Raw genomic sequence first — 16,985 nt, 5'->3', positions numbered from 1 at the left:
CCTCAAACCTCCCCCTCCAAAAAATATACATATCAGACAAGACAATACAATATAATATGGGCTGGGGTTTTATAGCTCAGCTTCCTTAATATGCATGAAGCCCTGGACTCAACTCTCAATACCATGAAGAAAGAAAAAAGCAAGCACTTTACCTGCATCCCTGTCCATTACAGTTAACCACTCTCCGGGCCCTTGAGCGGCAAAAACCATACCTACCTTCACACAGTCCAGCACTGGCTTGGGTCCAACAAGTGAGCACACCAGCCGCTCAGCCCGGGGAGTACTTGTAGTTGACAGCAGGAAGGAAACAGTAGGAGGGAGGAGTGGACATCAGTGTTGGGCTAGGCTGTCCGGGAAGGTGACACCGTCAACAGAAGCAGAGAACTGAAGGTCACCGTGACCCACCAGACTGAGCGCGCTAGAGAAGCCTCATCCCTGAGGGCGGCCTGCAGACCCTCAGAAACAAGTCCGGAGCCAGGGAGAAATTTTCTGGCCAAGCCAGTCCACTTGGGAGTCATTCCACTGAGCCTGGAGGAAGCGAGTGACAAGCCAGGGTCACTGGCTGGTAACGTGAAGCCCTCGGGTAAGAAAAAGCAGAGGGGAAGAGGGGTGGATCCCGCGCTTGCTAAACAGTGCAGGGCAGAATTCCAGGAAGTAGACCTGGGGAGACAGGAGAGAGAGTAAGAATTTCTGGAAGGGACACAGAATGCCCTGGGGAACAAGAGGAGCTTGAGAACCAGCGCCCAGAAGCCGGGGAGGCGGGTGTGGAGGGAGTCCACGGGCAGGTCCCTCTCACCAGCGCAGGGAGGACCTAGGAGACAGAGAAACCTTGATTCAGTCATCTGGAAGGCAGAGAGATTCTGCCAAGAAGCCAGTGAAGCAGGAAACTGATTGGCCTTGGCTTTTCCACCAGGGAACGGGACGGCTTGGATGAGATCAGAAAAGCAAAGGTGCGCCTGGCAGGATGTACCGTGCTCCCAGAGCGTGAGGCCAGGCTCTGCTCCCCAGGAAAGGAGCCTGAGCTGGAACCTGAAACAGAGCAGGCTGCCTGCCGTGGGCTCCACTGCCACAGACGGAATCGTACAACACCCAGTGCTTAGCAAGCCCCAGCCCGCTGTAATTAACTGCTAATTGGAATTAAACTCTAAAATCCAATCTGTCTCTCACAAACTCTTTAAATGATTGGGACTGAAGAGTCCCTCGGGGAAAAATAAAAGCACAATTATCTTTTTCTATGAATTCTTCTTCTGCGGCCACAAGAAGCAGAATCTACAACTCTGAGCAGCCAGCGGGCCGGCTTCCCACCCAACACATCCTCTGAGTTAACCTCCACTTACACAGCACCCGTTGATGTTTTGTTTTGCAGTACAGGGCCGGGGATACAGTACAAGGGCAAGGTCCTGAGTTCGATTCCAGGTACAAAAAAAAAAAAAGACTGTTTTGCAGTACAGGGGATCAAACCCAGGGGTGCTCCACCACTGAGCCAGATCCCTTTTAATTTATTTAAGACTGGGCCTTGTTAAGTTATCCAGGCGGAACATGAACTTATGATCCTCCTGCCTCAGCCTCCCTAAATCTTGGGAGGATACTTGGTGTGGAGTTTTGCAAACAGTGGCCTTGCTGGGATCCTTGATGATGTTTTGCAAAAAGGACAGCTGTGGGACTGGGGATATAGCTCAGTAGCATAAAGCACCTGCCTGGCAAGCGCAAGGTCGTGAGTTCGATCCCCGGTACCGGGAAAAAAAAAAAAAAAAAAATATGTTGTGGGACTGGGGATATAGCTCAGTAGCATAAAGCACCTGCCTGGCAAGCGCAAGGTCGTGAGTTCGATCCCCGGTACCGGGAAAAAAAAAAAAAAAAAAAAAAGTTGAACAAAAAGGACAGCTGTGCACAGCCCCCTGCAGAAATCCACTCAGGGTCCAAGCATCCCTCTCTGTCACACTCACAGCAGGGTATGACCTGGGTTGCAGACCCACAGCACCAACACACTCAAGCAGGGAGAGGCCTGTGCCAGCCATACCCCAACCCTACCAGATCAAGATGGCACGTCTCAAGTATCTTCTGCCTAAGACCCTAAGCAAAGCGTCTATGTTCCACCTTCACACCTCGTATCCCTGAGAATCCAGGTGCTCTCGTTCACCTCCAGCTGAGTGCATGACAATCATGTTCTCCCAGCTCAGAGAGCAGGCCCTAGTCATTCTCCCACCAAGTACGGAAGCTGGGTGTGGGGATGTACGACTGTGATTCCAGCACTCGAAGAGGATGAAGCAGGAGGATCACTACCAGTTCAAGGCCAGCCTGGGCTACACAATGAGTTTAAGTCTAGCCTGCGCTACACAGGGAGACCTTGTCTCAAAAAAAAGGAAACAAACAAATTCATGATAAGGATCCCCCCGCCCCAGCCTGAGCAAAATCTGGTCATGCAGTGTCTTCAGATTGCCCCAAGTCAACCACAGGAAATGGGGAAAGAGACGAGAGAAGCATTTCAAATGCACGAGAGGATGTGGGTTATCTTTTACACAAGGACAGTCCTCAAGAGGCAGCCTCAATCTTGAGTAACAAGAGAAAATATTTCCTTATTTTGTGTAGAGAGAAAAAAAAAACAAAATCCACATCCACAACCACAGAGGGCAACACGTGGAGACGACGTGGGCCAGCCCACGAGAACCCCAGTGTCCCCGCAGCGCCTGGCCGCTGGCCATCTGCCGGGAGTCCTGAGGGCAAGAACAGGCCCAGCCTCTCCCAAAGTAGGCCCAAGGCCTGCGTGACCATGCCTGTTGTCCCCTGCCCCATGCTGAACAAACGGCGACGATCTGAAGTCAGGGTTAGATCAAGGTTATCTAAGACGACGTCAGCCTCTCAGAGCCTCAGGGGCCCCTATGCCATTCAGCCCTGACATTCTACAGATGTCCAGAGCAGGCCCAGCTCAGCCACGTCCACGCGTGCTGGGGTCAGCACCAGGAGTTAAACACCTCAACTCCGACAGGCATGTCACAAGGAAGGAGGGAGCACCCTAAGGGAGTACCCTACAGTAAAGGCAGGAGCGCTGACCCCTTCAGGGAGGGAAACTACCCCCAAGCCAACACCTGGACACCTTCTGCTGGCTGTGGGACCCACAGGGGACAATCATCCAGCTCTGCTTCTGGCCAGCAGCTTCCAAACCTTGCCAGAAAATAGCTCTAACTAATTGCTATAATTATTACCATAATTCATCAGAATCACGCAGGCTGCTGTGGAGTTCCAGGACCCCCTTCCTCAGCTGAGGTAACCTCTCCGGCAATCCAGATTTTTTAAAACGCTGCTCTGAACTGCTGAGAAGCCGCTGGTTTGGTCATTTCAAAGGGACCAGCCCAAGCAGCCCGTGCCCTCAGTGCTTCCTGAATCCTTGCGCTGGCTCTTCCCAGAAGTGCCCAGCCTCCCAAGGCCGCCAGCAGGACCCTCCACACTACGCAGCAACAGAACAGACGTAATGGTCACCAGAACTGCATTCTCCCAAAACTCTTATGCTCAAGTGCTAACTCCCAGAACCTTAGAATACAGCTGCATTTGAGGCAGGGTCTTTAGAAATATGACTGAATTAAAATGAGTCAATTAGGGTGGGCCCTAGCCCAACAAGACTGGTGCCCTTGGAAAGAGAGATGATTAGGACACAGATACAGAGAGGGAAGAACATTCATGTTCACCCAGGAGGAAGGGGACCACCTGCAAGCCAAAGAGAAAGACTGCAGGAGACATCAACCCTGCCAGACCTTGACCTTGGCCTGGCAGCCTCCAGAACTGTGGAACCACAGATGTCTATGTTACTTAAGCCACCTTCCAATCTGTGCTACTCAGTTACAGCAGCTCAAGCAAAGTGAGAGCTATGACCATTTTCCCCTGCTCAGTCAGGCCCGGCTCTGCAGCCCTCCCTAACCTGGACAGCCACCCGCACCAACAGCAGTGAAAAACTGTCCCATGCCGCATTGTTTTACTTAAAACTTGCAGCACCTTGCGGGAAGAGGGATTGCTGTCAGCCCCATTTTATAGACAAGAACCCTGAGTCTCTCAGCAGCTAAGGAACTAGCAAGAGATCAGTCCCGCCACACAGGGAAGGACCTGGTGCACCCACCTCTAAGCCCAATGTCGTTAGCTACTATATACATACATATGACTACAGAAAGGGTTTACGACGTAAGCTTACAAATGTTGCCTGCAGACCCAGCGGCAGAAGGATGCCAAATGGCCGTCTGCGACTTGGAGAGCTGAAGGATCCAGTTGGCGGAAGGCATGGAGCCCACTGCAGAGCCTGGTGCGAGTCCGTATTTGAAAGCCGAAGGGTCTACACTGGAAGGCTGAAGGGCCTCTTCTGGAAACATAGAGAAACCTCCAAAGGCCATGGTGAAGACCAGAGCTCCTCCGCAGAAGCAAAGGGAAGGCTTCATCCTCTCCTTCTTATACTATCCAGGCTACAAGCCTATTGGTTGACGCCATCCACACCCCAGGTAGGTCGTCCCTCCTCAGTTTGTGACCTACCTGTCAATCATTCACAGACACAACCAGAACTGACTGTGCTCCAATAATCTGCTAGGCATTTCGTCCTGTTTTGTTTTAGAGACAGAGTCTCACTATGTAGTTCAATATGGCTTTGAACTCACTATGTAACCCAGGATAGCCTGAAACTCACAGCAATCCTCCTGTTTCAGCCTCCTGGGTGCTGGGATGACAGGTGTGTGTCATCACACCTGGCTATGCTAAGCATGTCTTAATCCATTCAAATTAACATATCATAATTAATGCTCACAATCCACCCCTTGTCAACTTGACAATCAGACATATCTCCTTAAACCACATTTAGTCTCCAAATAAAATAGCAAGTTCATAACTACACCTAACATGATACAACTGTCTTGCATACAAACAGAAACATACTAATTCCCTCTCCAGAAGAGAAAGCAGAGTTTTTATTTGGGTGGGATGCTTACTCTTCTAATATTTTATAGCTTAAGCATTACAATACAGATTTTAAAACTTAAGAGCTGATATTAAATCTATCAATATTATGTTACAAAGAAAACAAAGATACCTGCTTAGGAAAGAAATACTCATGACAATTACAATCCTCCTTCCTGAAACTGGTCACATGGTCACAGCTGACATTTAACTACCTTCTTCTACTACCAGAGGCATCAGCTAATAGGCTTTCCTGGAGGAAAGCCTGCTTCTTTGGAGGAGCTCCAGTCTTCACTCTTGCCTTTGGACATATGTCTCCATTTCCTTCAGGATTCCAAGCTCTTCAGCCTTCCAACACAGACAGACCCTTTGGCTTTTCAATGCAGAATCACTGAGTCCAAGGGCAGCCAATGTAAGCCTGCCTAGTTAATGCTTTATATAAGCATAAACTTTTTATATGAAATCTGTTCCTCTAGTGAGCCCTAATGGACACAGATTTTGGTACCAGGAGTAGGGTTGTTGCTGAGACACTGTCTAACCATGTGGTTCAGAAACCTTTGGAACTGTTTCATGGGAGGAGTTTGGAAAGGTTCAGAGATGCTGGGTATAGAGAAGCAGCCCTAGAATGCTGGAGCTTGATGTGCCAAACTGATCAGAGCTCGGAAGACCAGAATGCTGACAAAAAGACAGAAGGTACAGACCAGACTCACGAGGTTTCAACTGGTTACAAGGATTCCACCGGCAGTTGAACTCCAAAACACGTGTTATGCTCCAGAAAAAAACTAGTCTACACTTTGTTCATGCCCTGAGACTGTGAGAGACTAAGAGCAGTGGACTATTTAACCTGGTGGAGGAAATCTCAAGGCAGCCCAATATTGGGACTATAGCATGGATACTTTTGGGGGCTTTTAGCTAGGTTTGTACTGAGAATCAAGAGTGAAAAGCCCAGTTTAAGAAATTTCAGTTTTGCCAGAAAGAAATCACCTATAAAGATGGGGTGAGGGCAAAAAAAAGAGTGTAGGAGGAAAAAAATATAAACAAAGCTTTTGTAAATAAGGAGGGAAAGAGGGGTTGAAGGAGGGAAGGGGAGGGGAATGGGAACAAAAGCAGCAAGATATATCATGTACAGGTACGAATTCCCTATGATGAATGTTATCACCATGTATATCTAAAATGTATCAATAAAATTTAAAAAGATGGAGAAGGAAGAGGAGAAAAAAAAGAAGATGAGGAGGGAGAAGATGAAGAGAAGGAGGAGGAGGAAGATAGCTCCTGTCTCATTTCAGTGCCAGGGCCAAAGCCTAACTTTGGTGGGCACTTTGCAAAATACCTTCTATCACAGAAATATAAGAAGTTGGTTTTTCCTCTGGACAAAGCCAATGAGCTAAGACAGACACCCACTCCACCCCCAGCACAGTCAGGATGCAATATGTGTAATGCACTGGGCACCATATACTTGCTTGTAGGAGGAGGTCTTTGCAATCTCTAGCAGATTCTCTGTGATGCACATCACATTCTAGGTCAAATCTTACTCAAAACTTTTTCTTGTCTTAAAAAAAAAAAAAAAGATGGAGCAGAGGAGGGTTAGGTTGCTGAAATGATTAGCATTAAACAGAAGCCAAGTACTCTAGCTCAGGATAGTACGTAGGAAAAATGACTTAAGGGCATGTCAAGAATCAACAAGACCCACACTTTGCAGGCTCAAAATTGCAAAAGAAAAAACCTTTGCTTTGAGAAGAGGACCCCAGGGTCCTCTTTGGGTCCTCTTAGGGACCACCTAGGAATCTGATTCCCTGGGATTTGGTTCGCAGTACTTAGCCTTCCAGGCACTCAGAGCCCTCTGCAGCCACAATCTAAGGGGGCCTGACTACTGCTCAAGCTGGCAGCAGACCTTAGCTTCATCTACATGATGCTGGTTTTATAGATATGCTAAATGCAAGTGTTGTTGGGGGAAGTGAGGATTTCACCCAGATTTCTGAAGAAGACCTGGAAGGCCAGGCAGTGTGCCCTTGAGAAAGCAGTGTGTGAAGCTGTAAGAGTGATGCCAAAGGTGCTGTGGAGACTCCAGAAAGTTGAAGAAGCCAGGAATGTGCATCTTCTGAGGAAAGCCACAAGGAGTGAGCAAAGCCCAAGATAAAAGTCATGAAGGCTATAACCACTGGCAATACCCTAGGGACTGGTCTGCCCAAGCCTTTCAATGTTCACATCTCATCACATTTTGCCCTGGGTACCGGACAAGGAGCCACAGGATTTAATGTTTGCCCTTCTGGGTCTTGCTTTTTATCCCATTGGATTCTACCTCCTTATTCTTCCCTTCTGGAATGGGAATGTTTACCCTGTACCACTGTCTGCTGGAGGTGTTTTAACTTTCTCTTTGGGTTTTTACAGGGGCTCACAGCTAAAAGATTGCCTTACATCTCCGAGGAGGTTTTGGACTTGGACTTCTCAGCAATAATGGAATTATTAGGACTCTGGCAACTCTGAGAGATGAATTAAATGCATTTTGCATAAAGAAATGTGCATAAGTCTTTTGGGGACCCAGGGCAGAATTCTGCAGTTTATATCTGGAGGTCCCCCACAGCCTCAGGCATGCCAAAGTGGGGCTTTGGTAGGTGAGTGGATCACATGGGCACTATACTGGTAGAGCAGTCCAATGATGAGCTTATAGCTAAATGTGTTATAGCTGAATGTGGAGGTGCATCTGGTTGGAAGAGGCAGGTAACTGGGTGTGGCCTAAAAGGGTTTATCTCCCTTCTGGGCTCCTCCCTTCCTCTCTGCTTCCTGTTCACCAATCTGTGAGCAGCTCTCCTCCACCATGCCCCTCTGCGTGCCATCCTGCCTTGGAGCCAGCTGAATATGGACTGAAATGTGAGCCAAAATAAACCTTTCCTTCCTTAAACTGTGGGTCTTTTGTCCCAGCAATGACAGAAGTGACTAAGATGGTGTCCTAAACCCTCTCCCCTGCCAACTCTACAAAGCAGCCAGCCATCCCTGCCTGATGAGCTCTAGCTGAGATCACCTAACTTCTCTCCCAACCTCTGGACCCCAGTGCATACTGAAGAGAAAAGCCAGGCTCTCTACTGTGTATTGTTCCAGACTTTTCTTTTGTCTTTTTCCTTGTAACATGTTCTCACTGGCTTGCTCTCAGTGGTGGTACATGCATGTATCCCATTCGCCCACTGGGAAAGTCATGCATCTATCACTCTCCAAGCAATGAGACACACGAATTATGGTCCCACCATGATTATGTAAATGAGGCCGGGCATGCTGGTGCACGCCCATAATCCCAGCACTTGGGAGGCTGAGGCAGGAGGATCTTTGCAAGTTCAACACCAGCCTGGGCTACAAAGTAAGCTCAAGGCCAGCTTGAACTGCATAGTGAGACCCTGTCTCAAAAAAAAGACCAAAAAAAAAGATTGTGTAAATGAGCACTATATTGCTTTGGTAATCAGAACAAAAATTTTAAACATTATTAAACAAAAAGAAATTTGCATGGTTAAAGGACTCTGCTGAATCTTTATCTCGCATATAAAGAAATAAGTGATCAAAAAGAATATATTTGGGAACACTAGTAAGAATAAAAAGAAAAAAATACAAGCTGCTCTTGCCAATGTCCCATCAGCCACGATGAGATAAGGTACTCATGGGGCAGAAGGAGGGCCTGCAGCCAGCAATCCCAGCCAGGCCATCTCCAGAAAATATCTATTTTTAAAAGCACGTTCCATTTCATCACATTTCAGAAAAACAAAGAGGAGACCTTGAGGGGCAGACAAACAGGCTCCGAAGTGACACCCAGTGTGTGTGCTCGCAGCAACAGCAGCCGCCCGTGGCCAGCCAGTGATTTCATCTGCAAAACTCAGATCTCTGGTGGCAGACGGGGCTGACACCGGGGTACCATCAGCATGCAGCCCGACAAAGTGCCAATTTTCCTATTTCCTAGGGCCCGCTGGGCTCCCGACTTCTTTGTTGCAATGGAAACTGTCAGACAGGATTTTGCACAAACATGCATTTTCCTCGCGGGCAAACATTGAGCCTACAACTTGTTCTTTCCTTTTCCGAGAGAGCTTTTTGTCCGTGGTGACAACATCAAAGATGAGACAGGCCAGTGGGGAGGGCTGTCAGGACCACGGAAGAGAGCAAATCAAAAGCAGAGGAAGGGCCAAGTGAACCGCGGGAGGCAGGGGCAGGAGCCCCCACCCCCGCCAGAACGGGACGGCTCTCTCCCCTCTCCCACAGCTGGCTGTGTCAGCACACCCTCCCCGGGACAATCGCAAGGTCTTAAGACAGGAAGTGGCTCAAGAGAATGTGCAAAACACTCTGGGAGAGGACAGCAGAGGTCCCTTATGACGAGGGGCAGATGAGGGAGAGGATTCAAAGTATTACTAATACTTATCAGACAGACCTTTAGGGCATAGCTGATGATACGGATTCTTCTGGAACCATTTTAAAAGATCAGACACTTTTTCATTCTAAGGCCATTCTGGAACCTAAAACAGTCTCAAAAAACAGATAAGCAGGTGCCCACATCCACGGCCACATCGTCACTCTGGGTCAAGTGTTACAAGTCACCAGAAAACAGTCTTCACCAGCATCAGAGAGAGCACACCGGTTCCTACAACCCTCAGCCCCCAAATGGACAAAACCGGGGTGCGTTCTGAGCCCCCACCCCAAGCTGGCTGCCCTGCTACTGCTGACAGTGCTGCCCTCAGTCTGTGCTCACCACAAAGGCCACTTGTTTCCCATGAGCGCCCGGAACAGTGGCGGAACCAGTCGGCCCAGTCGCTGATTGTGGTCCCTGCTGCAGGGGTGGTGACAAGGGTGCACTGCGACCTCGGCAGATAATCAGCAAGGCAGTGTCGAGTTACCAAGCTGCATCAGGTCACCTGCCAAGCTGAGAGGCAGGGCCGGATCCTGCTTCCAAACCCAAGAAGGGCCAGGCAGGGTCAGTGACAGGAAGTGTCACCTCTGTACACAGCACTGCTCCCTTGACATAAGGAGGGCGGGAGGCAAGATGTCACAGGAGGAGGCTAGAAGTTGCCACGTGAGCACCCCTTGGGAAAGGAGCTGGAGCATGGTAGGGGGTGTCTGGGCAGGTCTTGGGAAAGGAGCTGGAGCATGGTAGGGGGTGTCTGGGACACAGTTGTTGGGTACAGTGAGAAAGAAGGGCACTACTTGCTCCTGGGGTCAGGGACCAGAGATGGAAAAGAACAGAGGATCCAAAAGCCAACAGCATCCACTCAAAACCACGAGTGACTTCCACCCACCCCAGCTTTCCTAACCATACCTGGCCACTACTTTAGCATGAAACCCCACAAATGCGGCAGGCAGGGAGGGACAGAGCCACAGAGGAAAGCCCGCTACATGTTCCAAGGCTGATCATGAGGTACAGGGGAGATGGAGGGACAGACCAGGGCCCAAAACCAAGAGACAACAGCTGGCGAGGCTTAGCAATGAGAAGGCAGGCAGTCTGGCAAGCGGGTGCCCCCCGCCAGGACTGACACAGAGATACCACAGCCACCCACCACGATGTCATCCGATGGGGGGAGTGCCACCGGCTGCTAACCCACTGCTTTACTTCCACACCCTCCTTTGCTGTTTCTTCCTCTCCCTGCTGTGACCTGGCATCACTTCTGCCAGCTCAGCTAGTTCACCCACCTTGGGTTTCTGGGGTCCCAGCTCTACTACCTTTCCCAAGGACCTCTGCCCTGATCATCTCTGGGGTCCCAAAGAGTAACTGAGACTGCACTTGACAATTCAGGGTCTTCAGGGGGTGCTGGCACAGCCCTGCGGAGTTCCTGGACCCTCAGCTTGCACTGCCTCCACAGGGTGCTGTCCAGGGCCCAGCTCTGCACTCCGAGCTCCCTCTGAGCTCCCTCTGAGCTCCCTGGGGTTCCAGGTCTTTCCTCCCACCAGCTGACAACGAAGCAGCCCTCACACTGGCATCCGAGGGTCTCCCTGGGCTGCTCCAGCCCTCTTGGCAACTGATGCCCAGGTCAGATGGGAGCTCTCCAAACAGCCTTCCCAGGTGCCCTACCTGGAAGCAACTGCTCTACTCTCACCCTGCCTAGGCCTCCTCATGGTTCTGGCTAACACCAACCAGGCCTGGTTTCACCTAAGCCTGGGGACTGGGATGGCTTCAGGGGCAGGCAACTTTCAAGGGCCCTTGCTTGGCTTTACCCTGGGTTTTCCTGTCTTGGAATCTTCCATGATTCATAAGCAAGAAGCCCACACTTGTTTTTTCCACGCTTTCATTTGGCACTGGGTATACAAACTGTGGGTCCCATCCCGCTAAGGAATTGTCAGGTCAAGACTGTAGTAGTTTGTCGTCTTGTCCCACAGCAATGCTGGTGACATTGTGAGGAATGGACAAAGGGGGAGGACTGGGGTGGAGCTCAGTGGTAGCATGTCCAAGGCCCTCGGTTCAATCCCCAGTACTGCACAAAAAATTTAAAAATTAAAAATTAAAAATAAAGCAGGGGGCGCACCTGCAGTCTCTGCTCTGTGAATAGGCACGACCTCAGGCACCTTGCTCGCGTGCTGGCCAGCTCACTTCCTTCCCAGTCTCACACACACAGACACCGCGGGAAGAGGGGAGAGCAACAGCTCAGCTGGCACTGCTACCCAGACCCACATCCCTGCAGTCCCGCTGCACTGCCAGCCTGAGTCATCAGGGGAAAGGTGCCAGGAGCTCCAGCTCCAGTTCTGCAGACACTTCTGGAGTGGCTACAGGGCCAGGTGGGCAGTTCACCCTCCGTGCAGCTCCAGTCTACGGGGACACTGCATCAGAGCATCTTGGCTCCACCACTTGCTTGATCAAGGACCTTGACCAAGTCCCTCCCAGCACGGGACCCAGAAAGCAGACCTCCCACCCTTGCTTCCTGCTGCCTCCTGCATGCTAGCTCCACCACACAGGCCTGCAGTGACTGCCTCGAGCCACCCTCCTTGTCTGTGTGTGTGCGGTGCCCACAAGTGGCAGACGGCCACACCTACAGGCCTCAGGTCCAGGGCGTCAGCAACGACCCAGGGACACCCCAGCTCAGGGAATCACACCCAATCCGGGCTCTGGTCACAGTGGCACATCTGACACGTGCCCTCGACCCCTCCCTACCGTGACCCATAAGCAGATGGCTGGCACCAGCACACGGCCAGAAGCCACGTGACTCGTGAGAATGCACTCCCCGGCCATGCCCAACAATGCAGTCAGCCCATGGGAGAACGAGGAACCCTTAAGAAAAGATGAACACACAGAACTCCATGGCACCTCCCTCTCCCTCACCGTCTGACCCAGGAGCAGGATCAAAGTTTCAACACAACGTCTGATCTGATCCTAGATGTGTTCCAACCTCCAAGGGGACACTGGTACCAGGAAGAGTCACAGAGGAGAGAGAAGGGACTTCGAAGATCAGTGAGGCCAGCCGGGTGTGGTGGCACACTGCTGTAATCCCAGCACTCGGGAGGCTGAGGCAGGAGGATTGTTGCAAGTTCGAGGTCAGCCTGGGCTACAAAGTGAGCTCAAGGCCAGCCTGACTGCGTTAGCAAGACCCTGTCTTGAAAAGAAAGAAAAAAAAAGATCAGTGAGGCCAACATGTGGTTGGACAGAAGGGGACACTGAGGTTCCAGAAGGTCAGGCACTGCTAGCTCCCTGACACCACCGCTGTGCATGGTACTGCCACTGTTTTGCAAGCTGCCGCCTTCCCCAAGCTATGGGGTCCCAGGCACCAGGACATTTCCTTATTTAGCTCTGCATGGCAGCATCCCGCACAGGGTCATCCTACATTTCTAAGCATCACACTGTATATAATAAACACTATTATAGGCAGGCAGGGTGGTGCACACCTGTAATCCCAGCACTGAGCAATCAGCATGAGTTCGAGGCCAGCCTTGGGTACACAGTGAGTTCAAGGCCAGTCTGAACTACACAGCAAGACCCTGCCTCAAAAAACAAAACAAAACAAAACAGAAAAAGAGGGCTGGGGATTTAGCTCAGCGGCACAGCGCCTGCCTGGCAAGGGCAAGGTCGTGAGTTCGATTCCTGGTACAGGAAAAAAAAAAAAAAAAACAGAAAAAGAGAAAAAGAAAGAAAGAAGCTAAAAAGTTTGTTAAATAAATGACCCAGAGGGGTAACCAAACAAAGCTGACTCTAGAGCCATGGCTTTCTGGCTGCCTCTCAGACCAGAAGCTGGAGGCGCTGGATAGTGGGTGATGGAACAAAAACCCCAAGACAGCAAGACCAGTGTGCAGTGGCGGGGCACCCACCGGGGCACCACACCTGGCTCCTGCCAGCCACTGACACTGGCACACCCACCATAAGGGCACCTGGACGGCTTCTCTGGGTCCATCTCTTCCGCTTGCCCACCTGCTAGTATCAAGATGAGAAAAGAGAGAGCGCAGTTAATGCGAGCTGGTGGGAGACCAAGAGGAGCTGTCTTGGTCACTCCCTCAGGCACCCCGCACCAGCTGCATCCTCCTCATCTACCAGCTCATTTATTCCTCTGTGACCCTGGCCAGCCGTGACAACAGATAACCACCGCCAACCCCACTTCACTGACGCGAAAACAAGGTCGCAGGAGGCTGCAGGTGCATCTGACAGCCGTGGTCCTGGAAACCCAGGTGCCCACTGCTACCTGAACCCAGGAGCAGAATCTAGGGGTCCCCGTCCCCCAGACCAGCGCCTGCAGACCCGCACCTCGCTGAGCAGCAGCACTGGCTGTGACTGTCCACAGCCAGTCCTGGATGCCACAGAGAGGCGCTGGCTGTGACCGTCCCGGGCTTTGAGGCAGAAGGACAGAAGTCCAGGGAAGCTCAGGGGGAGCCCCGTACAAAGGAACGGAAATAACCACTGCCTGTGGACGGGAAGTCTACTGGCAGCATTGCCTGGGGAGGCATGCAGGGGACAGATGGACCCCCCCAGGCGATGGAGAAGCCACCACTCACGGGCTTTCAGCAGAAAGGAGAAAACAGCCCACTCCAGGGACGAGCTCCATCTCCCCAGCACGGGGTTAATAGGGCCGCCTCTGGGGTGTTGTGTGCTTTTCCTTTTTCTTCTTTATTAATTGAATTTTCTACATGAATGTGCATGCTGTATTGTCAGCAAAGAATAAACCTTTTCCCTTTATTTCTCTTTTTTTTTTTTTTTTAAGATGGGGCTGGAAGAACAACCCAGAAGCTCGAGCAAGCCCTTCCTCCAAACACACAGGGCTGAGGCGACCCTCACGCCATTCGGGGATGTGGTCAGTGCCTGTCCACCAGGAGATCCTGCTCTGTCTCTCCCGCTCCAGCCCCTCGAGGGACAAGCGCGAGGACAGGACATTATCCTTCCTTTGGCTTTCACAGCTCTCACCCCACTTCTCTTTTGAGGTCCTCAGTTCAGCCCTGTGAGAAGCCAGTCCTGGCCCAGTCACCCAGCTCACTCGGGCCACCATACCTGGGCACGACACCCCCTCCTCTGTCCCCTGGCTTCACCTGCCTCTGCCCCGGGCCTCACTAAGTCCGCAGGCAGGGAGGAACCTAGTGCCGAAGGAGGAGACAACAGATGTCTAGGGGACACTGTTGTGTAGGTGCCCATGCTACGTGCATGAGGTACAGGGCAGACTTAGAGGCCAATGGGGGCCAAAAGCCAAGGGACACCAACTGGCAGGACTTACCAATGAGAACGGCAGGCAGTTTCACAAAGTGGGTGCCCCCGTTACCCTCCGCGGGGAGCAGAGAGCAGACGCTGAGGTTCACAGCCGAGGCCAGTGGCTTTTCTCTGTTTGATGTCAAATGACCCGTGACCCCCCACGCAACGAGACATTTGAGACCTGCGTACTAAAAAGAATTTAGCAGGACAGTTTAAAATGTCCAGACTTGGAGGTGTCTGATTTCATAAACCAAAGAAATCCAGAACACAGAAGCCAACCTCAAAGCAGGGGTAATGGAAAAGTCTCTCGACCATGCTGGCCACAGATTCTGCAGAGAGAGGAGACAGATCTCCCAGGCCCTCCCAAGTTTCAAGACGTCTAAGACTGCCTGGGAGGGGTCAGGAGTGTGTAGAGGTCTCTGTCCTAACAATGTGCTCTAAGACATGCCCATCACCTATAACCAACCTTATACTCCGTGTTCTTACAAAACAACCAAGTGTAACATGTATTAGAGCTGTGATTTAAAAAAAAAAAAAAAAAAAAAAAAAAAACCTGGGCTGGGGATGTAGCTCAGCGGCACAGCGCCTGCTCGTCAAGCGTGAGGCCCTGAGCTCAATTCCCGGTACCAAAAAAGAAAATAGTAAAAAGAAATAAAAAACCAAAGAACAAATTAATTAATTAAATTAAATTAAATAAACCTAGGGAAGGCATGGCCAGCACAGTTAGGGAGGTTAAAAGGGGGTGCAGCCCCACGGCTTGGGGCACAACCCTACAACAGAGGCACAGGCTTGCCTAGCACGCATGAGGTCCTGGGTTCAAACCTCTGCCTCTGCCCCAGGCCACGCTAAGTTTGCAGGCAGGGAGGAATCTAGTGCCGAAGGAGGAGACAACAGATGTCTGGGGGACATGCTAGGTGCCCCACGCTAGGTGCATGAGGTAGAGGGGAGATTTAGAGGTCAGCACAGAAAAAAGAACAGGATGCTACTCTATCGGGGATGAACTGTGTGGGTAGCAGGAACAAGGCATCAAGGGTTTGGGATGAATTGTCCTGAGGGCTACAGTTTCTTCCCCAGTGGATTAGAGGGAAGTGCTAGGAGCGCGTGCACACACAACACACACACACACACAGACACACACACACACACACACACACACACAGACACGAAAGGCACACGGGCGGGATGGTGAAGACCGCAGAAGTGCTCATCTGTATCACCCTTCCTGCCTGCCTGTGGACCTGAACATTTTCACAATAGAAGACTGGAGAAAAAAATTAGTGCCATAAAACTTGTGTTTAAGGCCAGGTGTGGTGGCACACACTTGCAATCCTAAGACTGGCAGGCTGAGGTGGTAGGATCACAAGCTCAAATCTCACCTCAACAACTTAGCAAGACCTTGTCTCAAAAAATAAAAGGGACTAGGAATATAGTTTTAAGTTCAGTGGTAGAGTGCCCCTGGGTTCAATCCCCAGTACTGAAAAAAAAATTCTTTTTAAAACAGAAAAGCCTGCAGAAAAATACTGCCCACTGCCCAGAGAAATATTCCAAATAAATACTGCCATTTAACTGTTGATTTAAAAACAGCCAAGTAATATTACATGAGCCCTGTGGTGTTTCAGATGCCCAGAAAGGGAAACACCCTAAGAAAATCTTTTAACAAACTAATGTTTATGCAAACACATAAAGAAAAAAAAGCTGGGCATATGCCTGTAATCCCAGTGCTCAAAAGGCTGAGGCAGGAGGATTCCCCCAAGCTGGAGGCCAGCCTGGGTTACTTAGTGAATGCAAGACCAGCTCAACTACATAGCAAGACCTCGTCTCAAAAATAAGGAAAAGGCTAAGTGTGCTGGTGCGTACCTATAATCCCAGCACTCACCTGTAATCCCAGCACTTGGGAGGCTGAGGAAAGAGGATCATTGTGAGTTCAGGACCAGCCTGGGCTTCAAAATGAACTCAAGGTCAGCCTGAACTGCATAGCAAGACCTTGTCTCAAAAAGACAAAAAATAAAAATAAACAAATAAACAATGTATATGTTAAAAAAAAATAAGGAAAAAAATCTACTATATCATCTCTTAGTGGCAGAGTGAAAAATAAAAGGTACATGATTCTCCAAACAAGGACCTGTACAAAGGCAAGAAGCACAGGAGGAAGTCGCTCTCCTAGCAGGAGTGTTCTGTCCCCAGGGGCTGGGGACATCCAGGCAGGGCCCCCCTCCATCTCCACTGCCCAGGGACAATTCAGCCCTGCGGGCCTCCCCGGGGAACTCCAAGGTCCTGACTCCCACCCAGGGTCCAGGAGCTGGGGCCCCCAGACAGCTTTGAGGAAGCCTGGCTCCCAGGCAGCGCCTGCTGGGATGAGCACCTCCCTCCCAGGCCAGGACACCTCCTCCACCAGCCCAACGAGTGCCCCGACCTCCTCAAAGGCCCAGCCCTCCCA

General features: G+C 50.7%; 1 protein-coding gene and 1 long non-coding RNA gene across 3 annotated transcripts in view; one reads left to right on the top strand and one right to left on the bottom strand.

Annotated features, from left to right (window-relative positions):
• Positions 1–16,985, bottom strand: part of Dlg5 (discs, large homolog 5 (Drosophila)) — a gene marked incomplete at its 5' end in the record, with an annotated part of 118,281 nt that overhangs the window by 77,212 nt on the left and 24,084 nt on the right.
• LOC106149122 lies at positions 222–1,231 on the top strand. The gene is made up of 2 exons (XR_001235083.1): positions 222–583; positions 914–1,231. It is a non-coding gene; the product is annotated as an uncharacterized LOC106149122 (long non-coding RNA).

This window comes from Chinchilla lanigera, unplaced genomic scaffold (genome assembly GCF_000276665.1).
Source record: "Chinchilla lanigera isolate Chin_1 unplaced genomic scaffold, ChiLan1.0 scaffold00036, whole genome shotgun sequence".
NCBI classification, from domain to species: Eukaryota; Metazoa; Chordata; class Mammalia; order Rodentia; family Chinchillidae; genus Chinchilla; species Chinchilla lanigera.
Note: the sequence above shows the minus strand (reverse complement) of the source record. Positions and strands in the feature narration are given on the sequence as shown.